Source organism: Denticeps clupeoides, chromosome 18 (assembly GCF_900700375.1).
Source record: "Denticeps clupeoides chromosome 18, fDenClu1.1, whole genome shotgun sequence".
Taxonomy (NCBI): Eukaryota; Metazoa; Chordata; class Actinopteri; order Clupeiformes; family Denticipitidae; genus Denticeps; species Denticeps clupeoides.
Window position 1 is genome coordinate 4,685,512 of NC_041724.1, and position 27,183 is coordinate 4,712,694.

The 27,183-nt window shown below is 41.1% G+C and overlaps 1 long non-coding RNA gene across 1 annotated transcript; it reads left to right on the top strand.

Annotated features, from left to right (window-relative positions):
• Positions 1-27,157, top strand: LOC114767763 (uncharacterized). Its single transcript, XR_003742983.1, has 3 exons — positions 1-54; positions 157-204; positions 27,110-27,157. It is a non-coding gene; the product is annotated as an uncharacterized LOC114767763 (long non-coding RNA).
• Positions 27,158-27,183: the final 26 nt, after the last annotated feature.

Genomic DNA, 27,183 nt, shown 5'->3' on the forward strand with positions numbered 1-27,183 from the left:
CTCCAGGGAGCCGAGAGTGGATTTATTCAACTCCTCTGTTTTTCGGGATGTCAAGTACATGTTAAAACCGATCTGGTTCAGACCTGGGCAATTGTTTATCTGCCTGTGCCGAGTCTCCATCCCACTGAGATAAACAGCTAATTGATTTGTCTGCAGGCTTGGAGAGGACAAAAGGGCGACTGGATCAACCAAGCAACGCGAGAGGTGGGTCGTTTCGAGGTTCGGTAAATCTTTATTTTCATCTTTACCAACAGTCTGTATATCATCAGTAAAATGTCAATATCCTCTCAGATGACTGCCATAAATCAGCCAGTCACCAATGGAAGGCAGGAGGGAGAAAGCGAGTGCAGAGGTCAGTTTATTAAATCCAGGCAGACAGTCCAGGAGCACAGTCCAATAAGCCAAAACTGTCTCTATAACCAGCATAGCAACAAAACCGGGCAAGAAGAGGGTGCAAAAAGAAGGATTTCTACAGGCTGGATTACCAGTGGGAGCAAAGGCACCTGCACACTAACCATTCCTTTACTGATAAAATGGAGTCCCTTGGAAAGGATCCAGGATGACAAAAGTTTGGGAAGTGGAACGACTAAATTCTTAATTACTTTTCAACATCATTAATACAAAAGTCCAATCCTGACTCTTGCCCTCTACTATCTCCATTCGCCATGTAGATGGATCATCTGCAAACAGTTAATAACTTAACACCAAATTGACAACGAATTTAATTGCTGTAAATGCTTTAAAATGGTTTAAGGTCGCAATTTGGGTAACTTAGCTACACTATCTGAGAAGTGCATATATCAGCAACAACACTCATGAGACCTGGGAGAACCGCAAGGTTCATAATATCTCAACTCAGAGCTTCTTGCAGGAATTAAGTGTCTACATGTGGAAATCTTAAATTGCAATTCTAACACAGACACATTTTTATCGGTCGCTATTTTTTCCATTAAAATCTTAAAATTGTCTCAGCAGGAAAAATAATTGGCCCTCCGGTCTGGAAAAGAGAGCTGTTGCCCTTTTTATGAAAAACTGTTGCCAACTTTTCTGTGATTGACCATAAGTCCTTGGCATTTGCTGCCTGGAACAATTTGATTTCAAACCATGAACAACCATGAACAATAGGTGAATGTGCATGGCTCTGGTGCAGGCTATTTATATAAAATATATAAATATGATAAAATAAAGCCACGGACAACAGAGAAGAACTCAATACAATGTGACCGATTGTTGTACAGATATAGGGAGATTCAACTAATATAAAAAAAATATGAACACCACCAATGAAAGTCACACATGTCCATAATGTCCAGTGTGCAGATGGCGGCCACTAGTGGCTGGGGCTTGCCATGTCTGGTATTTCACACAATTAAACAATCGAGGTGAATTAAATTTTATATATATATGTGATATCCATATATAGTGATGTTAGCCAGTAATTGAAAATGCCAGATACCTCAGTGACACCATTTCAATTCAATTCACCTTGATTGTTAAAAATAAATGATCATCTTAAAATATTTACATATATAGTATTTTAAACTTACACTTCGTTCAACATGTATGACCTTCATATATGTACTGTTCTTATGATGCATTAGGCTGTCACTTTTAGTTAGAATAATAAGCAAATGTTTGCTTTCATGATGGTGGTCATGGTGACCTTGCTCTTGGCCTTCAGCCCTTCAGATGCCTGCTGCCCATAGCTTTGGAATATTTTCTGGTAATTAAATTGCTCTGCACTGTGAAACCTGAACAATGCATTAACAATATTCAAATAATCCAGAAACACCCAGTATTGGCATATGCTCATGTGGCACTGAGATGCATCTGTGAAATGGAACATCAGCAAACAAATGCTAGGTGAGCTTTCCTCAAAAGTGAGCATCTCCAGAAAGCCAAGTAGCTGGCTGGCAGGCATTTGTCAAGCTTGCCGATCATGCCTGTCGTGACAGACCATATGCCGTGCATTTCCGCTTTAAGAGCTCACACAGATAATTGTCTACGCTGCAGTCATGTGAGGGGAGGAGACGGGACATGAAGAGAAGTAGTTTATACACACATACAGTGATAATTTGCCATTTCAGTCACACACCTCAGCAAGTGCCAGCAGTGTTGTTGTCAGAATGGAAAGATAATGAAGAAAAGCGCAAAATACGTGCCTTTGCTCTTATCTGCCTCCTGCAAGCCTTGACCCTCTAATCGCACAGATGCCTATAGCCAGCGGGCTTTTCCTGGTTCACTGGCTCTTACACTTCATCATATCTTTCTCATCACATCACGTCATCGTCGGGCTTATCACCACACGGCTGTCCATTATTATGATTCCCGCACCTCATTGCTTGAAAAAAAAAAGAAAACACATTTGAAAACACATTGGTATTCTTGCACTGGAAACAGTCTTTCCATGGTGTATGACACATGTTGAAAATCAGCTTCCCCGTGGGTAGGTGAGCAACCCAAAGTAAAGGATCACACATAACTTTTATGATTTAACACGTAAGATTTTATCCTATTTTACACACAATGACAAATGAGGGCCACCATTATACATGAGTGAGGGCCACCTAAAATAAAATCTGGTTTCTGAGGAGGAGATCTGCATTCTCACTGACTCATTTATTAATAGGTGCCAAAATAGAACAAAGCAAAAACAGGATCTGATTTTGATGCATGAGGAGATGTGCAGAGAAGCTCAAAGAGCATCGCTAGTTTGGAAGCACTCAGAACAACTGATGCAAGGAGAAACACATTGTGACAGAGATGCAAAATTAGCATCTCTGCATTATGAGCAGTAATAAAAAAATGTCCACTTTAATGGGGTGCACATTCAGGAGAAAAGAGAATTTTAGAAGTCTTGTGTCCAGGACTAGATTTTTACACAAGCTTGCATTGAAGCATGAGCAACCTATCCCCAAGTGATCTCTTGCAACATGAATCATGTGAGGGAAATCACTCTGAAATATATATATGTTTTTGAAGAAACATAAAATCCAGTGTTTGAATGAAAAAAAAATGTTGATGAAATATGGGGAAAGGTTTTGTCAAGATTAGTCCACTGTGGTCTAGATTAGAAATATCCATAGTTTCTTAAAAATATTGGTATAAGTTTAAGTGCTCAGTGGGTGTTCATGGGAATCTATTATTTCCTCTATAGTGCTGAGATGCACACTCCCACTGTCGATGTAGGTGATGACATCACATTACGCTGTAAGCTCATGACCTTCATTAGAGCCATGAGAAATTGTTACCATATATACATGTGCAAATTTATAAGTGAATGCACAAAATTGATATAATAACATATCTAACTTTATAGTAAAGTTAGATATTTTTTAGTGATGCAAAACTGTGGATGAACTGTGGAAAAGCTCTGGATGAAATGGAAATGACATGGACAAAATGAAAATGGTAAATTACAAATGAAAATACTATCTTCTCTTCGCTGTAATAATGGATGCACTGTCCAGCGGTCCTTCCCTACTCCTTAGGATAAACTCTTCGCTTCATTGTGAGCCTAATGAGCAGGTCTGGGGATGGGCTTTTCCATGGATATTTGTCATAAACTAAATAAACACCTATAATTATATACTATATGGACAGTGGAGTGGGACACTGTGGATAGTCACATCCATTTAAAGTGATAGTTTTCCACAATTATTGGGCTCATTGAAACATGGACAACAAGCCAGTGATATAAAGAGACAGATGGGCTTATAATGAGATCCATTAAATCATAATGGGTGAGACCAAGGCTCGTTGTTATAGGCACTCTCAGCTACTTTGCTCTTTCACAACCTGCAGAGTTGAACTAGACAGGTCGGGATGCCACCTAAGCAGGTATTTTGAATAAGTTGAAAACAATTAACAGTAGGCGTTCCTCTTGCTTTACGTTTGTGCATTTTTACTTTACTTTACTTTATTTTGCAGACGCTTTTATCCAAAGCAACTTACAGGAGGAAGACACCAGCAATTCTCGTTCGATTTCTATAGATTTTGAGTTTACAAAAACTAAAAACCCTGATAAGGCCTAACTTGTCAACAAGCTCGGAGAAAACTTTTTTTTTGTGCAGTGTGTATGCATGTGCATGTGTAAGTGTTAGATTTGTCTGAAATACTTTTTGAATAAGTGGGTTTTCAACTGCTTCTTAAAAGTGGTAGTTGTCTCGGCTAGTCGAATGGAGGAGGGCAGGTTGTTCCACCAGCCAGGGACAACAAAGGAGAACAGAGTTGATTAGAATCAGAGACCCCGTGAAGAGGGACTTTTCAGTCTCATTTCATTTGCAGATCTGAGAGGGCGTGCCGGAGTGTAGGTAGCTAGTATTGTATTGATATAGGAGGGAGCAGTTACATTTACAGCCCTGTAGGTGAGCATCAAGGATTTGAACTCAATGCAAGCGGCTCCCGGGAGCCAGTGGAGAGAGGTGAGAAGAGTAACATGGGTGTATTTTGGCTGATTGAAGATGAGATGGGCTGCCACATTTTGGACCATCTGGAGTGGTTTTATGGTGACTGCAGAGGCTCCAGCCAGGACAGAGTTACAATAGTCAAGTTGCAAGATGACCATAGCCTGTTGTGAAAGAAAAGGCCTAATCTTGCGACCTAATCTTTACGCATTCAATTACATGAATGCTATAGAATAGAGTGAATGTTCAATGGGGCAACGGTGGCCCAGCGGTTAAGGAAGCGGCCCCGTAATCAGAAGGTTGCCGGTTCGAATCCCGATCCGCCAAGGTGAGCAAAGCACCGTGCCCACACACTGCTCGCCGGGCGCCTGTCATGGCTGCCCACTGCTCACTGATGGGTTAAAAGCAGAAGACACATTTCATTGTTTGCACGTGCACGTGTGTTGTGCTGTAGTGTATCACAATGACAATCACTTCTTATAGGACAGTATTTGGCAACTTAAACACAGTCTGTCAATATCTGCAGCTCCAAAAGAAGGACCCTCCAGAACTACCTGGATTATTCACTACCTGAGAGACAGACCAAAGTCTGCACAGTTGAGAGGATGGGTATTTGAACAGTGGACTCCAAACTTCAGTGTGCAACTTCCAGAGTGACTGCAGAAAAAAAAACAAAAAAACGGATGTTTGTGGTTTTCAGAAAGTCCAGGTCTAAGCTTTCCATCTTGGGAGAATTGGTGAATGTGGTGGAGACATACAGATGCCTGGATGATCACCTGGACAACTGACAGGACAGGATATGTAGCGCTGAGGCTGACGTTTGAAACTGGAAGAAGGCTGTGTAGAGGAAGATTATATTTCACCTAAAAGTTCAGATGACAAGTAAATAACTGCAATTTGTTGGGACAGCAGCACCAGAGCCGGCGAATGTGAAAACGTTGCCCTATTTTGGTCATCGGAAGCCAGCAAATAGTGAAAAAACAACGTCACAGTGCATAGGTCTGTGGCAGGACGCCTGGTCAGCAGAGTCAGAGGAGAGAAGAGGTCAACAACGAGGTTCCAAAAAAGCAGCGCTTGTTTTTATTGTTGTATTTTTCCTTTTTCCCAAAATGTGAAAGAATAAAACGTGCAATTGTTTACAGGAGGAATAAAACGGCATTTTAAACATAAATCAAACATGACAATAACAAAAAAATGACAGAAAGCATAAGACATAAACTCTGTTTTGTGCAGGTTACCTAAACCTGGTCCTGCTCCAATACTGAGACCTCGCTTGTCTCCAGTGTGAAAAGTTCGTAACATGGCTGCCCCGCCTCCCTCCGGCCTCACCTGCCCCTAGAGGTTAACACCACCTTCTGGCCCTACTCCTGGGTCAAACCACCCTCTAGGAAAAAATATATACATCAATATACAACAGGTCATAATCAAACAAAAACACAGAAGACCACACATAGTGGCCTAGCGGTTAAGGAAGCGGCCCCATAATCAGAAAGTTGCCAGTTCGAATCCCTATCTGCCAAGGTGTCACTGAGGTGCCACTGAGCCAAGCACCGTCCCCACCCACTGTTCCCCTGGGCGCCTGTCATGGCTGCCCACTGCTCACTAAGGGTGATGGTTAAATGCAGAGGACACATTTCGTTGTGTCACTGTGTGCTGTGCTGCAGGGTTTCAAAATGACAATAACTTCACAATCACGGGATTCAGTAGTTACAGGGACAGTCCCCCTGGAGCAACTTAGGGACACAATGGTAGTAAGGGGGATTTGAACCTGGCTCTTCTGGTTCATAGGCTACCCACTAGGCTACTACCACCCTACAAAAACAAAAACATGGCCACCTTACAAAAACAAACAGATGGATAGTCAGACTCAGGAGTCCTTGAGTTGGTTTTGCAGAAGCCATTCAACACACTGCACAACACAACCTACTGGTAGAACAGAGAGTTCCTTCAGCTCTTCTTCAGTAAAGATCTGTTACAGAAGGTCAGTTCTGCCCATGGCAGTAACCATTTACCACGACTCTGCAGTGACCTATTATCCTCTGAGGCAAATCACACACATCATTCATTTGCACGTTAATAGTAATATCAGTCAATTAACAGCGTTATTAACCATGCGTTTGATCAATTGAATCATTCTTAATCTGGTGCCGCATCTTGTAATTGTCAGTTGCGCTCTCTTTATTATTGTGTCACTGCCATAAATGTGAATCTGCTGCTGTGAAAATGAAATCTTATTGAACGGGTCTGAATGAACTGACTGCATTATGCATGTCTCCGGGCCATGTGCATGGGCGGCCCGCAAAAGTCAGCCAAGGCACAGGCTTTGTTGGAAATAAACCTAGTGCGCTTCCTGATTGTGTGGAACCGGTAGCAGAACTCTGAACACGTTGTAGCAGTACTGTGTGACCTCAGAGGAGGACAATAAATGTTCGTGACCTTCTTATTTCTTACACCAGCTGGTCTGCTACCCCTGGAAGTCGAAAGGTTACTGACTGCACTCACAAAGGGCACTCGCTGGAATTGAATTTTTATACGTCTTAAAGCTACTTATGTAATTGTAAGAAAAAGGCTAAAATCAGCTAAAGGCTTCTGTGTATAATGCGTATGAATATGTCTTGAGATCGCACACAGACATGCTACTTGATGCAACGGTAAGTTCTAGTACTATTTCTGACTGCAGACTCAGCCATCCAGGATTACCTCGTTTCACCCTTAAATGCAATTCAAGTCTGCTGTCAAGTTCGCTTCAAATTTTTATGATGTTATGCTCGCCCAGATACAGTACAGTATTTCCTCCATGCCGTGCACAGTGTTCAGGATCCGTTCACTTTTGTGCAATGTTGGAAGCAATGTGAAGTGCAATTTTTAAATGGACTGGACTGGTATATCAATAATTAAAGAATTGGAACGTTTTCCATTGTTTCATTACTGCTTATAAAGGAATTTTAGTAGGCCAAGAAAGACAGAAAGAAGGGAAGAAGGAAAGGGCAACCAATTACGTTTACCCTTCGGAGCACAATTAGTCTTAGTCAAATGGGCCAGGTATCTCTTGTAAGCGAGCCACTGCAGCTGCTCGCCGGCCTCTGTGTTCTCAGCAGTGCAACGCTGATATAATATGACAGATCAGAACGGCCCATTTGCTCTGCAGTCCTGCAAGAGAGCTACACCATTTTTTTTCTGCGAGCTTTTCCTCCGAAATCATTCAAATAACCAGTCATCTGATGATAAATCAAAGGCGAACATGAATGCATAGAGCACAAGCGCAGCTTTATTCCTTTTAGAGTCAAGATTAACATGTCAATTACAGTGATTCATTAATAAACACATGAAAATACATTAACACAGATGAGTTTTTTTTTTATTTCCTGTGGCAGCGTCGGTGAATTTCATCCTAGCCAGAGACAATCCCAGCGTGAAGAAAACGGACCCATGATCTGAAGATTGCCGGTTTGAATCTTGAGCCACCAAGGTGCCACTGAGGGTTAAATGCAGATGTGTGCTGTGCTTTCACTAATACACAGTGAAGGGCAGATTCAGATAGGGCAGATTATTGTCAGAATGCATGGCAAAAAAAAAAAGAAAAAAAAAGAAGACCAGATCATCTCCAGTCAAAGATTCTTTCACAATATGCACTGTAGCACTTTATTCTTTAAAAAAAATATATGATTCATAATCGTCTGATTAGTTTATTGCAAAATATGCAACTTATTGGTTTCAATTGATTGACAGCATAAATTTGACCAAAATGCATTTGTTTGATTCTTAGATCCTCACAATTTCAGCTTACAATGCATAGAATTTACATTTACAGCATTTATCAGACGCCCTTATCCAGAGCAACTTACAATCAGTAGTTACAGGGACAGTCCCCCTGGAGCAATTTAGGGTTAAGTGTCTTGCTCAGGGACACAATGGTAGTAAGTGGGATTCGAACCCGGGTCTTCTGGTTCATAGGCGAGTGTGTTACCCACTAGGCTACTACCACCAATTCAACAACAACAATTCAAATTGTTGTTAAGCATAATGCCAACGGTGATATGTGAGTTCACAAAGATAATAATACCAAAAGAGAAACAGTTAGGGCTTGCCTCTGACCCACAGTGCTAACAGCATTTTCTTTGAATGTTTTTCTTATTATTTCCCCACTGCATGCTTTCCTGGACAGTTGAGCTTACACTGATTTCAGTGTCTTAATATTTATAAAATATGTAAAATACTACTGGGAATCTATACCACATTTAGCCAAGTGATTCTGTAAATGGAATGCGGAAGCCTCTGCCAAGTGCTACAGAATGTCTGAGCACTCACTTAAAATGGCACAACATTCGCAGGATTCAAAGCCGGTCGGCACCAGAATGTCACATCCACAGGCAATTTCTTTCCACAATATGATTTTCACTCTTTTCCCGGCTTCTTTTTTACTGTTATTGAAAATAAATGAAGGTGCACAAGGGCTAGCAAGCTCCACACTCCAAAAAAAAAATCCTTTTAAATAATGAATCCTACATCTCCACTTCACTCTATATCATACATGAGAAAGCTCTTATGCAGTCAAGAAGCAAAATCAATGTTAACTGCTTAAGGTCACTGACTTTTTACTGTACTGATATAACGCACATGGTTTGGAACAAAAAGCAGACATGTGCGCTGCTGTAAGAAAAATGCAAAAACATAAGGTGAACAAAGGACCCTTGCAGACACTTGCACGCTCCTGTCCTTGGGCCAGTTCATGAACCAGGCCGCCTGAATGTGTGATGTATGAATGTGTGAAGGAAAAAGCCCGATGCACCCTCATACTCTCCTGCCCCTGTGCTTGCTAATCATTAAGAACAAGTGTTTAAAATTATGTTAATAATCGCGTGTTATAGGCCAAACAACTAATTACACTGACGACATGCAAATTGCGCACATGTAAAATGTACAGCAGCGCATGAAATTAAAGTTTAGCTGGCCGGAACTTGGGAATTCATGCACTTCAGCACATTTTACATTTGAATGTATGGGCAAGTCTAAACAGCAGAAGTTCAGAGAAGTAAGTCTTGTTTTAAGATCGAGGTAGGCCCAAAGGAATACAGAGCCATTAGCACATGGAAAATTGTAAGGTTAAGGGGAGCGGTTGAGCGCCGCATATTGAGTAATGTTCTGAGCGGCGCGGCGCAGCGCTTTCCAAAAACCCTTGCTGCGCGGTGACCCTCATTAAATGGCAGTGCGAGAATTACTCTAAATCTATCTGCCTTTTTAATGATGGCCATTATGCTGCAGTGCTTGTGGGAAACTTCGATGTTCCAACACACTGCTGAACATCTATTTTTACTCGCAAAACACAATTTGTGCAGAATCCTTCCAATCCAGCTTTAGTGGCCGCTAACTATTGGTGCGACGGACATATGGAGAGTGCTGTGACCCAAACAACTTTACAGTTTGATCTCTGAATGGGTCATAACATTTGACTGAATGCTTGCCCACTATAAAAGGCTAATGTTTCTGTGTTTTTAGCCCCTATGTCTAATCCTAAACACACCTACCTATTAACTGGGCATTTAATTCCGCTCCATTTACAGGAATTTGAATGCTGGTAATTATTATCCATCTGTTGCTTTCTTGGCAGTTTAAAATCACTACATATCCGGCATCGTAGCCGGGCCTCACTGAAGGTAACATCTCATTTATTCACGTTGTGGTCATTTGGAAACCCACACTAGCAAATGGGACATTACAGGTGGTTGAGGCCTTTGACGTGTTGGAGACGGTACAGGAGAGAGGGAGCCAATAGCAGCAGCATGTGCACTATGAACAAAAGTATGTCTGTGTGCTCAGATATTTGGTGAACAACTTGTCAGACATTTACATTCACAGTATTTATCCAACGCACTTATCCAGAGCGACTTACAATCAGGGACACAGTGGTAGTAAGTGCCATTTGAACCTGGGTCTTCTGGTTCATAGGCGAGTGTGTTACCCACTAGGCTACTAACCCCTGACCATATGCTGAAGCGGCCCATTGTGCCCAAACTCCTGTTCAGTCATGGTTGTTTTAGTCAGTTGGCACCTCCTGAGTGAAAGAAGCCCGTGTACAAACCTCTCAAATACTTTCCCAGCCTCTTTTTAGAACATCTCAATAATACATGTACCCTTCGATTAATTTAAAAACGAGATTTTTCAAGATGTGTAAATTGCTGATAGAAAGCAGAATTCCAGAATCCCATTAGTATACTTCCATCCACGTCTCTGCAGCTCATGCTATCTCATGTTTAGTCAACACAACTTGAGGAAGTCGGAAGCTGCAACCTTCCCGGCACTCTTTTTTGATATCAAGTGATCCCTTTTTTATGTTGAATCTAAGCCCCTCAAAAGCATTCAGACCCCAGCCTCAGAGCACCGAAGAAGCCAACTGCTGTCAGAATGCACCTTAAATCCACCATAAATCACCATAAATCAAAGGCCCCAATTCAAATATATTATGCATCTGGAGAGGGGAAGAAAAAACTTCATCAATGCAGGTGAACATTAAACTGAAAAACTCCAATTGGTTTGGCATGTTTTACAGTTGACCATCATGTTCTGATTGGGTCTGTATGTCTGGCCACGCCCCAGGACTTCCTGTGTTCACCTATGCTGCCTGCTTTCATCACATACATGTTTTCCCATGTGTACATAAGCCTTAGTTTCATTATTAATTATTTCATCATTTCCCCTCCCTGTTATCGCATGACACGTTAATTTTCATATTCTAGACGTCTCAAGATGGATACAAGGAAGATGGACCTAGCCTGTGATTTGAAGAGTTGTTCATTAAAGACATGAGGAGCAGTTAACATCATCATATTTTCTTTATGTTTTTGAGATTATTACATAACATATTTTAACATTCAGTAACTAAGCCGCTAAGATTTCAGTATTTCCATTCAGAGACAACAAAAAAGCAGGTATCATAAGCGTTGGTGCAATATTCAAAACATCAGGCCTGAAATAATATCCTCCTGTCCTGCAAGCTGATTAAAGCAGACTCTTTTTATAAGTGCTTCGATTTTTCCCCTGTTCTTTTATAAAAAAAAAAAAAAGTCTGAAATGCCTTTTCGGCTTCAGCTTCCATACAGGTCTATTACAGGTATATGTGCTTTCAATCAATTGCATGGCATACTGGTTAGCTAAAGACTTTTATGCTCTTTCTTCCTTTTTTCGATCACTCCTCTGTCTCCAGTCTGCCTCTCTGCTGCTTCCCCTCCGACCGCAATGCTAATGGGACGAAATTATGCTGTCTTCTGCAAATCATCCCAAGCTCATTTCAAAATGGATTCTTTTATAGAATTTCAGTACTTTGTCCAAAAAACCATAATAGATGAGTATTACTCAGGCAGTTACTGGTATTGTGCTAATACATGCATGCACACTATGCTGTGGGTATTATTAGCCTGATGTCAGAGTATGTGGGGCGTAGTACTTCCAAAAGGCTTTAAAAGTTCACACTGTAGTTCTGCTGGCTTCATAAAATATTAAAGCAACCAGCCAGTCTTCTGTTTTGCATCTTCCCACTCCTCCCTGGCTAAAATGTGTCAAGTCAAGGTTAAGGTTGAAATTCAAACACTGCTTTTCCCCAGAAGAAAATTTACAATATCCTGCCATCCGCTCCATTTTTGACATCCTGCTATAAATAAGTAAAGCATTGTATAAAAAAAAATTGTGTATATACAGTGTGCAACTCCATATAGTGTGCACTGTTGTCACTACTGATGTCCCCGTCATTTAGATTTTTGGACCCATATTTATCAAAAAATATCGAAAATAAGATTCTCTTCTTATACATGTGGTGCAATAATATAATGCATTTTATTTCAGACATCAGAGTTGCCTGACAGATCTATGAAGGTGTTACCGTCTTTAGAGACTGTGCTGTTGGTGTTTTTGGATTTACAGCTGCTACGCTTGTTGATTTCGCACACTTGACAAATTTCAAGCCTGTACCATTTTTTCCAAGTATTTGATTCTCTCCCCTTCTCTCTGTCCCCCTCCTCCATCCCCATATATCTTTCATTGGCTATGCCTGGCAGAAAATGAGAAAGGATAGCAGATAGCACAAAGGCGATCTTGGGCATGATCAGTTCAAGATAACTGTCCGTATAGATTTTTTCTTTCCCATTTTGCATGTACAGATTGAAAAAAATTAACCCTTTGCTGGGCCTGCTGAGTGTTTTGCATCTGGGTTAATCAACTCCAGATTCTTGATACTTTTTCCTGTGAACTCCTCCACTGCCTTCTGCTGTGAGAAGGAAGTGGAGGAGTTGAAAGGGGGAAAAAAAAATCCTTCACGTTGCTATCAAATGTAAAGTGAAATACTGTGCAGAAGAGATGAGAGTATGCCTACTCATTTGTAGACCAACCCTGTGATGCAATTACTTCACATGGTCTTTTTCCATCCATATGTAGGCTTGCCTTCAAATCAAAGGCCGTGTCAAAAAAACATTAACATCCACACACTGCACTGAGACCAGCCAGAGGGGGCAATAGACCTGTAGTGTTTTCATTTTTTGATACAATGCGGTTGACATGTTTTTTGGATTCTCTGGGATTTTTTGCCTCATTACCTGTGGTTGTGCCCCAGACCACTTAAGCCACACGCTTCCACTGGCACTGCTAGCCACCAAAGATTTGGTCTCACTGTACGAGCCTTTAAACAAGGTTGTTTATTTTAAGGAATGAGTTGCACTTATATCTGGCTTGAAGTGCCCATCAGCTGTGCCAGTAGGGAAGAGTGATGGTCTCATTATTTGGATACTCAGTGAAGTGCAACACATTAAGAAGAAGGTGTTATTAAACCATGCGCTGCCCTTTCCTGCCATTGCCTGAGAGAACAATTACCATATGCTGAAATAACTAATGATCGGGGAGGAATCTGTTCACCTTGACTACGATCTGAGATGGACGTTTTAGGCCAGTGAGAAATGATAGCAGCATTCGAAGGCACTGGAGGTTTTCACAGACACTCCGAAAGAGATGTAAATGAAATTCCGGCCAGCCTGCTAATGTTTCTCAGTAACTGGAGTGCGGCGGGAATTCGCCTGCTGGTTGTTTAGGGTGTGTGGTGGCGAAAACATCTGTCATCAAGAGCACAACCATTCACATAAAAATCAAACGCTTGTTCAATTAAACCGGCTATTTGATGTGCTCAGTGGGAGAGGCTTTTAAAACTAGTTTTTGACTCTTGTAAGTCACCAAGACAAAAGTGTTAAAAAAAACTCACTTATAACAAATGGCCTTGTTTGGTAGCTTAAACGGAAGGAGATATTCTTATTAAGCATATTGAATACACCAGTGAAACTGGTGATAAGCAACGTGGTACCCTCAAGGCATGGACATGTATTCATAGTATAAGGTTAAAACCATCCTCAACATTTACAAATTAAAGATTGTTTTTAAATCATCCAGAACCGGATTTTAAACTAGTTATTAAAAAAAAAAAAAAAAAAAAAAAATCATCATGTTCTAGCTGAGAGAAATAATTACACATCAACAAAAAGATCTTCCTCAAGATACAGATAACCACTACAGATAACTATGTAAGATGGGAAATCCCATGCCACTTTGCTTTTGTCTTGCGTGGGGGTCCCACCGCCTGTGTCGTCGTCGGGCTGCGACACGCCCCCAAGCAGGAGGCAAAGAACAAATCATCAAAGAACAAATCCAGATTGGTCTGTGGGAACTGTTTGGGAGTCAAATGTATAAAAGGATGTTCTCTTGGTGCCTTCTGAGTTCCTCTTCCATTCTCTCCCTGTTTCTCAAGGGCCAAGCTGCCGCTCTGCAGCTTGGATCCTTGCTTTTCTCTCTCTTCCTCTATCACTTTCTCCTTTCTTTTATTTTGGGTTTTCCTGTTACATTGGTTCCTTTTTACATATAACATTTACATGCAACTGCAATAGTAATCTACTGGTGTTAATAAATTAGAAACTGCTCATCCTTTTAACCTCCATTGTGCCATGCCTCTTTCTGCCAGGTACCATCAGGATGAGTGTTTAATATACAGTGCTTGTCCCTTATTACTTTACAACTACTACTTTCTTGCTTTATTGATTCGATTTATTGGAAGGATATTCAGCTGGAAGGAGATCTGCTAGATCCTTGGTTCTCTTGCTCTGCCTGATTGTTACTGTTAACATGCTCAGTGTAATACAGTTCTGAAAGCTTATGAGAGCCAATAATAAAACATACTCATTAAGTAAAATAGCATCCTGGGTAAACTTGTTAAATAGACCCACAGTAATGCTTATTTAAATGCCGGTCATAATTGCAGTGCCTGGTGTGCCAAATGTTTTTGGAGGTGGCAGACTGCTGTGGATTTAGAGAAAAAGACAACCTCCGAAGCACAACAGCACCCTCGGAAATGCTGCACTGCAGACACACACGACATTATTAATTATGAGCACCGTCTCTCGAATTTCGATCCAGACATCAAACAGACCCGGGCCTTGACCCTGCTCGCCACGGCATCTTAACTGGCATTACCGCACGAGCCTGTTTACTTAAAGCAGCGGGGAGCTCCTCACCTCGATCAGCTGTGTGCACAGACAGATGCATCTGAAGTGTACCTACAAGTGGTTGTTTTGTTTCCTGACGGCAGGTAATCGAGTGGAGAGTTAATTTGGTGCAAAGCACGAGCTCAGCACTATTCTTTTATTTTTGCGTTGGCACCTTTTTATGGTAGAGAAATGCATTCGTGTCCACGCGACTCCCCAGGTTGATGTGCACCTCGTTCAGACACCTTCCCGCAGAGCTGGAGACCATTCATAGCAGACAATGGAATAAAGACAAATAAAAAAAAAAAAATCACACGCCACCAGCCCGTCACTAATGCAAGCCGAGCACTACGGATGTTTGAAGGGTTGAGCTTCTGTGCCAACAAAACAGGACGGGGTTTCCATCTCAATCTCGATAACAAGCTATGTGCAGGTGGGCCATAGATAATAACTCCTCTATCAGCTTCTCTATAGACACAAATGGATTTCATCTGTTAATCTATACGTTTTTGTTAAACATTTCTGCAGATTGTTAAATATACGTTTCTAAAAGGCTTCTGGAGGTTACGGGCTGCATTTCAATTCCAATCTGTTCCCTCACATATGATGAACTCTTGACTAGAGAACAAGTGACTGGAAATGTGCTCCGACCATCAACATGCTCTCGCTAAAGCGATTGTTGATTCGCTGAAAATAATTGTGTCCATTTTGCATGTGGAAACCACAAAAAAAAGCCTCAACAGCGCGCATGTAAATGTACGTGAGTAAGTGGCCACTCGCTTCCAATTCCTGACAAAACTTTATGGGACGCTAGCAAATGCTAGCCCCATCTGCTAAGTCCCATTTGCACCACCATTATCACTGTTAAATTAAAGCCCCTAATCTTCAGAAGCCCCTTCACTAACAGGCATCTAATGATATGCTTGAATAAGCTTGTTTTGATCAGCCGCAGTGTGTCAGGGTAAGCTGTCGGTGCTGGAGCGCTCCCAAAATTGCATAGTTACCTAGGCACAGGATCACAGAGGAGTATCCGAGGTTGATTTGAACCCTCCGTCAATAAGCCAGAAGAGCTCTGCCAGCCACCTTTTAGCTCCTAAATTCATTTTATTGGCTAAAACAGTGATTGAATTCCCATTTATGGTTTAAAAAAAAAATGAGTTCCATGCATTATGCATGAAAATGGAACTAAGCGATGGCCTAATTACGGAGGCCTCGGCCAATTGAAGTCCATTAAACCCGTCAGGTGCACCTCCGTTCCCATGTGCATCAAGGTCCAGCAAATAGAATGCCATTCCGGCGCAGCCCACTGCTGCGGGGAGGCAGCTGCTAGTCGGAGGGCCCATCGGCCAGGCAGACATAACAGTCCACCCACTGGACTTTAACACAGCCATGATCTCCTGAGTCACAGACACGGTGGGCGTCTCTGTTTGGCGACTGAATACGCTACCCCGCTGGTCTAACATAAGTTACTATAGCAACAGGGAGCCTTTCCTCTCTCCCGGAGAAGAATTTATTTTTCCTTCATTTGGTGAAATAAAAAAAAAAAAAAAACAGTTCAAATTGTTGCTTTGACCTAATAGTTTGCACAAGAACATAGAAATTCTCACTCTATTTTATTTTATTCTCACAGGTTCTGAGACCTGTACACTTCCAGTAGGTCTAAACACACCTACTCATCTATGGGACTTGCTTTCGCGGTACTACAAGGATATGTTGTTTCGTTGCGATTTTGTTCGCCACTTCACACTCGTGCAGGAAACTACATATAGAGGAGCTCTGTCTGGTAGTGTGCATTTTTGGTTGCCTTCTTGAGCTCTTGCAGCCTGGTTGACAACCGAATTTAAGGACTACTTTGATCTTGAAGAAGTACCTGGTGGGAAATATGAAAAATATGAAAAACACACACACACACACACACACACACACACACATATGTGACTTATTGATGTGTCGAGAAACAGGTCTCGATTCCTCAAAATTTAGAGCAGGTGTCAACGCTGGAATGAAAATGTTCTGGCAGGGGGGCCTTGAGGAACTTTCCATATTTTTTTGTTTCCATTCAGCCGTCTCCTCAATCCAAAGGTCAGACTTTGTTTGTCCAGACTTATAGACACAATCACGTCTCTGTGTGTGTGTTCCTGTTCATTTCTGACACGCCGGCAGAGCAGGGGAACAGGGGGCGGGGCCTGAGTAAACATTTTCCCCTGTTTACTTATTCAGTGCCCAACGCGCCGCGAAGGCGATCCTGCAAAAGTCGCCTTGCGAGGAATTAAGAAAGATTCGTAGCAAACGATCACGGGAGACAAATGTCCGATCTATAATTCATCCTGTGGTTGTTTCTTCGTGCGCTGCGCTGTCTGGTGACCACATGCCTTGGGCGTAAACACGTCTTGCTCTTCGCTGAAAAATACATTTAAAAAACATGTTCGATTGAGCCGCCAGTGACAGAATTATCCGAAACGTAAGCAGAAAAATACTTTCCCCTTCGTAAGGAAAAAAACGGAAAAAGGCCTGAAAAAAGCCGGCACCCCTCGGAACTTGGCTCATAAAGTCTCAGAGTGTTTGCAGCTCCTGGACAAGTGCGGCTGGAGCGGTCTCTTTCTTTCCCATCAGCCGGTGTAGAAAGCGCTGGTCCAGCGGGGACGCCGCGGCCGTCCGGCGTAAATTGGGGTGCGCCCTCTCGGGCCGTCCGGCCACCTTTTACTCCTCCAGCCAGGTTGGCGTTACAATACAATTTACTTTTAATGAGATGCATAGGTCGGCCCAGGTCTCCCCTGGCCCCGAACCCGCCGCTATTCATTTTAGGTGAGGCGCAGAGAGAGAGAGATAAGGTGCATTAATAATCTCGCAATGACAATTATGAGAACAAGGACAAAAATACAATAAATTCAGCGGCGCTAAAGTGTGAAGGAACGTATCAAAGGTAAACACGTGATTTATGAAATTTAATTGACACCAATTAGATTAATGGCTCCAGTTAGCCTTTCTGACCTCCATTTTATGGTGCTTTTAATAATCACCCTTCTTGACATTGTTCCGCGTCTCAATATGTGGGACAGAAATATGAAGAAATAAGCCACTGGAAATCACCTTAAAAACTGCACAAACAGCAATCGAGCGGTTTGATCCAGTGAAATTAGCGGCGTGATGTATTGGTTATGACATTGGCAATTAACCTCATGAACAGGTTCTGTGGGGTTAATGGAATTATTCTGTGCTAGGCTTGACATAATTTATTATTAACAAGCACCAAAATAGCAACAGGCAACAAAGTGAAATAACTGCAGCCACCGCCAACGTGCATAAATACACATGCATTTAAATTATGTATCTAGATTTCATGTATTCAATTATTTACTATAATATTATAATTATTTTATTCAGCACACATGACACCCCTGCCTGGTCCCGCTATCTCAGAAAGGACATTTTTGCTTTAGGAAACGCACCGCCCAAGTATAGGTTGTGTTCGTCCAGTTAAATTCAGACTGAAGAACATCGGACCAGTTGCGGATTGAGCGTGAACTTGAGACAGCACTAGAGTCTGAAACGATCTTCCTGATGCAGTGTGTTGCAAGCTAAAACCCCAGACCCCATTTAATCAGATCGAGACGAGATTCTATCAACTCGAAACGATTCGTTTTATTCACCCCAAGCCGTCTCCATGGGCTGAGTGGCCTCCTCTCATTTGCAGCCTTCTTATGTTCTTATCTTTGACTGGGCTTTATTTCACATACGAGTCATTAAGAGGAGATTCTGAGATTTGAATGGCCCCATGCAGCATTCTGCAGAATTTTTTTTTCCTCACGGTAATAATACGATGACAATACATCCCCAAACTAACACTTAGAATGTTCGGTGAAGTTTTAATGTGTATCTATGTTTTACTTTAACTCCTCACGTTTCTGGTGCGGTCAGAGTGAGATCATTTAAAAAATTCTTAGTAAAAGTTGAGATTCTACCTATTTAAGAACTTTATAACACAGAACCGTATTTATAGGGCCCTAAGCAGAATTGGATTTGTGTCCCCTACCTTCAAAAAAACGTAATGCCACCAATTTCAGCTTTTATGGTCAAAAAGTGGTTATTTCCCCCACTGCCTTGATACTGCTGCATTTAGGGACATCACAGTAAATACCCTGAAATTGTGCAAAAAAAGTCCAGACAGGAATAAAAATTCCTGACCTTGCAAATGACATAAATTAATTAGTATGCACCTTTGTGCTACTCGTCCAGCTAGATCGCTGTATGCCAGGTGACGTCAGCTCGCCATGCCTTCGCTGATCTAAAGGCTCGCTCAGTGCTTCGCGTTTATCCAGGACCTTGTTGATAACACACCGTAGATATTCTACAAATTTCTGCTGACAGTTAAATCCTTTTTTGAACAAACTGTGTATACCTCTTTTGTGACCCCCAAGTGCTCTTGGGGGTCCTGTCATGTCGAGCCTTTAAGACAGAAAATCAAATGTAACTTCTTTGTTACTTTTGCTGTATGGGTTTGGGCTCTGGGCTTCAATACTTTAGAACAAAAAAAAAAAAAAAAACCCAAAACAAAGTACATTGTGCTCGATGGCGTGCCCTGACTTTGAATCATGGACCCAAACTTCACAGATAAGCCCACTTGTGTTTTCTTAATGAAAACAGCCCGGCAGAACGGGCCGCATTGTACTCTGACAACAGCTTAAGGTTCTCTGTCATGTTCCACTTCTCCTTTGTGCTGCGGCGGACTGGATGGCGGGTGATTAATTTGACTGGTAACAACCGCCGCCGTCCCCAGCGGTGCGGAGGACAGGACGGAAGAGTGAAAGAAGCGCCATCAAGCGCTTTTTGTTCCAGGGTGAGGAGCGACTTTCCTCCAGTTGCTTAGCAATTAACACCCGCCGGACCAGGAGCCGCTTTAGATCGGAGCGGCGCTGATGGATCGCCGTTGAAGAGCCGAATTAATAAAACCGCACAATCTGGGCAGATGAAATAAGGAGACAGAATAAACACGCTTAATATTCATCAGTACACTTCATGGCAAATGAAGTGTAAAAAGAACAAAAGAGGAAAAAAAACAGACTCGTGCCTGACTGTTATTTACATTTATCTGCGTTAACAGGAACATATTTATGTCACCTTCTTTTTTCTCTGTTCACTGACTCTCTTAATTATCATTTAGAGGGAGTTTGCTGAACCGACGCCGGGCGAGGACACAGTTAACCAAAACGCAAACTGAGGCGTAATGATAAATCATGAGTCCCTCCCTCCTGTGCAGCCGGCTTCATTTCAGTTTGAGAAATGGGCCTTTTACGGCCCTTCCTACCTGCAAAGCTCAGGCATCCCTGAACACAACCAGACACTATAATAAATGTCTGAAAAGTTATTATGGTTCTTTATTTTCCCGACCTTGCTTTACGTGGCACATTTTATGAGAGCTTTTGGAAGTTCAGTGTAGGTAATAAAGAGATTGGCCAAACTAATTGCAGTACATGATTGTGTTGATGCAAAGCAAGATGGAATTAGCACATATCTTCCGATTTTACAGCATGGCTAAAAAGGGCAAGGAGACTGCTTCACAAAATGGAGTAAATAAGTTCATAAATATAATTGCTGGAAAATGGGCATAGCGCTGTGAAATGAAATTAAGTAATGCATTCTCAGGAGAAAACCCTTTATCCATCTGTCCCACTGTCGGTATTATCGTGTTTTGCCAAGCATATTGCCTATAGAAATAGAACAGAATGTTCCATGTAGGAAATCTGCTCATTTACAGTTTACCAAAGCACCTTATTATGCATCATGTGAAGAGTTGTATAATGCACACATTCATCTGTTACATAATGACTTGCTCAGCCCGGGCACTACTTTCAAACTGGAGCTAAAAGCGGTCCTATGTGCTATGGGGCTTGTTCACTAGTGTAAGTTCATGGGCGTCCTTCCCAATTTGTGGGTCTGTAATTCTTTCTATGGATGATATAATTCCTCGGCCATCAACATTTTACAGGCAAAAACATTGTGTTTTTTTTGTTTACTTATTTGAACGTATTTGAATTTACACTGAACAAAAAAAAAAAAACATGCTTAGTGTGTAGCACTGAATTTAGCAATATTGCCCGTGAAGATATAACTCGAACACAGACTACTGTCCAGTTTGGTTTAATATCAGCATATGGCCCATAATGCACTTAGAGTCCACTGATTTAAAGGTACCAAGACTGGCACTTCTTCAAGCAGCGCGATGTGAAGAGGCAAATGGATCCTGTAAACAGGGATTACTGGATTAACTTTTTGTAGGAAGATTAAAGACACCAGGGATAAGGGGAGTGAAGATTAATGTTGAGTTGGGCATAGACAAAGACCAATAAATATTCGACAATAATCCTCCTGTCTATAATCAAGATGACAAACACATGGCTGGAGGGGAGAAATGAGGTGCATGAAAGGGCAGACGCTGTACGGGGACGATGGAGAAGCAGGCCCACGTGTCTCCAATCAGAATCGGCAAAACCCCAGCAGAATACATTTCATTCCATATGTTCGGGCTCTACATAAATGCTGGAACAACGTGTTCCCGATGCCTCAGCCTGCGTTGTACAGAAACTGAGCTAAAGAGGCATTAGCATATAAAACGCGACCAATTAGAACACAAATATCTATTTAATTTAGCATGAAACTTGATGGGTCTAATGCTGTGCTCCATGAAGTTACGGAAGGATGCGCAATCACTTTGGTTACTAATTCATAACGCATACACTGAAGTAACATAAGGTAAATAGTGAATGAGCCCCCAGCACAGAAAGGAAAAAGAAACCTTGTCCTTGTTGCTGCAGTTTTTTTTTTTTTTTTAATGGAAATGCAAAGTGTGCATGGTCATCAAGTTGAGCCATTGATTAAAAGATACTCTGCTCTTATCGCACTAGTTTAGGAAAATTACTTTCTTGTCAAAGAAAGCGATGTAACAGAGAGGAAATTTAGTGTCTGGTGTGTGTGTGGGTAAAAAAGGAATGGGTTCGCAATTAACTGGACTGATGCAAACATCAGCTTCCCCTGAAATCAGTGCGAGATTTTCACTCTGATAGTCCCACACACATCAAGTCTTATCACATCAGAAATCACTGGCTTCAAATTATTCACAACGAGGTTGTGTGAAGCAGAAGAGACTGTCGATTATGCAGTAATAATCTCTGTAAACTATAGACCAAATACAAAAAAGTAGTTTAATTGCAGTTCTGTCAGAAAGAAAGAAGCCAAAACGCTTAATATGTTGTCCAATTTTGAGCCGAAGGTTTGCATGGCATGCACAAGACTGTTGTACTAAGATATTTTTTACAAATATGTGTGTGTGGAGCTAAAGGTTGAACTACAGCCACAAAACCCAACAGGACACTGAGTGCATTATTACTATAGCATATTTTTGTTGGTTAATGAGCATCAGAATGCACATGTGGTATCATTTCCTTACTGAAGAATTGATTTTTGTCCTCATTTGATTTTATTTATCACATTGATTTATGAAGCCTCAGGCATATATATGAGGTCTTAATATTCATATTCATAGTAACTAGACTTAATTAAATATCACATTTGCATAACCTTTCACTGCTGGACCTGCTACATAACATCCAGAAGAGAGGAAGGATATGGGTTACATATTTCAAATAATAATTTACTTGGCTATATTAATGCTTTGAAAACAAATGTCTGCATGGCCAGCAAACAGAGGCCCGGCTGAAACTCTCACATTATTTAACACATCGATATCATTTCATATACATGTTAGAGGCCACGCTAGCGGGTAAAATACCAGGCTTGCTCAGAATTACTGACCTTTAGGTTGTCAAAGTGTTTGACATTTGTTGCTGATGAACCAGAAGTGTCTCTTGAAAGCCTGCATTGGCAAAACTCTGCAAATGACATATGAGGAGAATGATGCAAGTGACATGTGAGGACATCTTTTGCTGAAAGGACAAAAATGTCCAGGGGGACAACCGTGGATTGAGTAAAAAGCCTTGAATCATGATATTGTCCGGTATCCTGTAAGAGAATCATTTAGGCATTGGCCCATTCACAGCTAATGTCAGGGAATATTACGTGCTAATTGAAGCAAGTGTAATCACTGTTATAATTATCACCTTGCTCCACCGGCAGTTCTGCAAAGTCGTTTCTGTCCTTCTAAATCAAAATGGAGTAGTAGGGGAAAAGAGCATTTCACTATGGGCGGTGACATACCTTTCTCAAGGACACTGGCCTGTTTGACTGACATTTATGTTAAAGCCAAGCATTCAGTTAAGTTAAGGAATGAATAGCCGTGCCTAATACTCTCACAAACCCCTCGAGTATTTTTAGCGAAAATCTTTTTAAAATATAACTAAATCCAAATTTAACCCCTTCTCCAAACTCAGTTCCATGCATTAATAAAACCGATAAATCATAAAGTGGAAGTGTCTGTGGTGCTGACTCCTGAGATTTTAAGGGGTTAAAATTAGCATCAGGACTTTTGCAGGTTAAAAAAAAAGATAACAACTGATGGAAAGGAATGGATTTGAGCATGAATTGCAGAATTGCTTGCAAAAGAATTCAATTCATATTTAACGTTCAGCTTGCTAGCTTTGTTGGAGCGTGATAAATACTTCAGGGAGAGTAGTGTTAATGCAGTATTAAAACAGTAATGCAATGTCAGACAAGGCAGAGTCAGAATATTGGGCTGTACAGCTGATGTATGGTGTTTAGTAGGCTTCCACACTGCAGCTGAATGTTTTGCACGTGGCAACCTTACATCATCATTACTGGACATTTTAGTGAAACTCATCAGATTAGTCACAGCCTCAGTATGTCGGAAATGTACAGTATTGACAGAGAACATCGATGAAATTCGCCATTCATCTTGCCTGTTTTTTTTTTTTTTTTCTTTTTGGTCACATGTCTGTGTCCGGTTGCCTGTAGCAACAAGTCATCAATTTGGTCAGGAGCATCTCTCACTCTCGCATCGCTTTCTCTCTATGATGCTAATTATCATGTGTGCTTAGGTCATTAGGAGGTTTTTTTGGAGGAAGAGAGAAGAGGAGAGTGTTGTGCACATGTCTGTTGCCATGGGGATCCTGGCGCAGTGACTATGCAGTAATGTAGCCTGGGGAATGATGCCTTTGTTTTCAGTGGTATTTCAACAGGGAGATGGGTTTTTCAGCTGCTTATGGACAGGGTCTGCATCTCCAAATTATACACCGAGGACATTTTATTTTAGAACACAGTTAGCTGGGTTACTCCATGGGGTGATTTGAAGCACCTCTGATGTTTCCAGCTCCACCATCAGCACTGCAGCAAAAAACGAAGGCTTTGCAAGGCTGCAAAGCCTTTGGGGAGAAAGAGGGAAGAAAAGATGTAAGGACAAAACTGTTAAAAGGCACAGAAACCACATTAATTGAATACATAACACAGAAAATCAAAACTGCATTTGTAATGTTGAAGAGTTAAACCTGTCCATTTTCCCTCCTATTTCAGCTCAATGGAAAATGACTTAAAACAACATCTTAGACATTTTCAGAACAAATCAATGATCTTTTTTATTTTAATCACAAACTATTGTCATATTTCATTCACAATGTAAATGTCTGTTCGAATGTCTGTGCATGCTTATTTAAATGTAAAATTATTTAAAATCTAATCAGTCAGCCTGTGACCTTTTGTCAGACCTTTCATGAGCGTTAATAATATGCTGAGGCCTTTATTAATGTGTGAGTGATAAATAAACGGATCAATTTTTATAGAAAAAAATTATTGAAAGCCCTTTAAAATTCCATGGATGCATTTATGTAATGTCAGTAATACACTGATGGTAAATGTTAAGTTATTTTGGTATTAATTTAGAACTTGTTTGAATTGTGTAGATATAGTTCACAACAAAATATTTTTTGCTAATATTAAATCTATCTATCTATCTATCTATCTATCTATCTATCTATCTATCTATCTATCTATCTATCTATCTATCTATCTATCTATCTATCTATCTATCTATCTATCTAGCTATCTATCTATCTATCTATCTATCTATCTATCTATCTATCTATCTATCTATCTGCACTTTCAGACCGAGTAGTTCTAGGAAAATAATTCTAAAGTCTAGCCACCTGGGGTGCTCCCTCGAGAACTAACTTCCCTCTAGGGACATTTTTCTGGTTGTATTAACACCGCCAGTAGGAACTGTAAATGAACATAAGTGAGCCGCAACTAAAATGCATTTGCAAATTGCCATTGTTTTAGCCTTGCATCACTAAAATGTGTCAGGCAGCTCAAAAAAGTAAAAAATAAAAAATTTACCTATGATACACTGCCAGATAAAACTTGGATGTAGTTTGTGGGTCTTACATTTTTTTTACATTACAGAACAAAACAGAAGACACAGCACTGTGTAACATGAAGATACATAATTAACCACAAAAACAGATCAATTAAAAGCAATCAAGCCATAAAGTAAAACTTTTGCATCTCTCCAAAAAAGCGAGCTTTTTCTCTGATGGCAGTATTTTACACTTTTGGCTTCTCTCAGCCACCTTAATTTGGACAACGGGGACGGTTTCCAACGGTCTAGAAGACTCCATCTTGGCCTCCTGCTACAGAGTAGGGAAATCCAAACTTTTGACTGGTGGTTCCATGTGCAGCAGTTTACACTTGAATTAGTTCCTCCGAACACGCATTCTTAGAGTTACAATCATTCGCGGTTCGTGAGGAGAACCTCTTTAAGTAACCATCCATTTCTCTGGCAACAATTTCTCTGTCATCACTGTCACCACACAGAGCATTTTGAAAAGCATGCTGGTGGCAGCATGATTAGTACATGGTCCTACCCTCCAAATGAAAAGGTCACAATGAAAAAAAGTAGATTTATGCGATAAAAACATTTCATCTTTCAATGCAATGGTCTGAGGCATGCAGTCAAGTCAACCAAGATGAATGTCCAGTGTAGAGACCCAACCTCAATCACATCGCAGATCTGTGGACTGATCTATGGACAGGCTTCGCACAGACGATCCCTTTGCGGATGGGCTGAGCTTGAACTATTCTGTATGGTGGAGTGGAGTGAAACGGCGTAATCCCTGCACGATCAAGACAGATTGCCAGAGCAGCTTCACACACAGAGGGTGCATACGTCTGCAGCCAGGGTATATGGGAGAGTGCGCCGATGATCCATTTTGTGGCAGCAAAACCAGACGTTTCAAATATATGGCATCCACAGTAATTCTATTGAATGAAGCACAATTCCATTTTGTTCCAAAGCACTCTATTTGTATTGAACAGAAGATACACGTTACATACCTCCGAGTACCAGAGTTGGGCAGAAATAGAAAATCACATTTCCCATTTTTTAGCTCATGGGTTCAAAGCAATTCTCGCGTTTGACAGCACAGCTGCATTCGACTTGCAACACCATACATAATACACCTATACGAATAAAACAAAACCTTATTACAGAGAGCCAGTTGCAGCATTGCCATGTTTAATGATTCGTCAGACATCACTTTAGATCGTATTATTATTACAGCAGCAAAGGGGCCATTTACAAACAGCCAGTTTCAAGCGTTGTCTTCAAACATTACACTGGTGCAGTAATAGTGACATTTGAATGTATTCTTAACACACACCAATCTCACGCATGATACAGGCCATGCCAAAACAATATACTGAGTTCTTTAAAGAAATAGCAATATATATATATATATATATATATATATATATGTGTGTGTGTGTGTGTGTGTGTGTGTGTGTGTGTGTGTGTGTGTGTGTGTGTGTGTATATATCACTAAAAAACTCAAAGGTTTTTGTCTGACGCATTTTACAGAGGGACCTTTTGCACAAAATCTGTTGCTAACTCCTGTTGCTAACTAAGGTTTTGTGATGAATGCAGTTCTGGGTCGTGCAGGAATGCACAGATGTGGCACCCAAAAGGCAGATGAGTAGAATGTGCATTAAAAAATAAAGCAGGTAAATAAGTAAGTAAATAAATAAATGATCCATGTAAATGATCATTTGCACTGTTTTTTTTTATTTTTTATAAAGCTACAGCTACATGCTGTGGGTCTCACCATTCAACACATACTGTACGTTCAGCTCCAGCCCTATTTTGTCTGAAAAGGACCAGCATGTACACATGCAGTGCAAACAGAGGGGTGCTGACTCTGCGGGTGAAGGGACTGAAAAGGTCCATGTCTCTTCCAGAGAGGTCGGGAAATGACAGTAGAAGTGTTTCAGTGGCAGTTCCAGAGGTCCTGGCAGGTGTCCCTCGTGGTTGG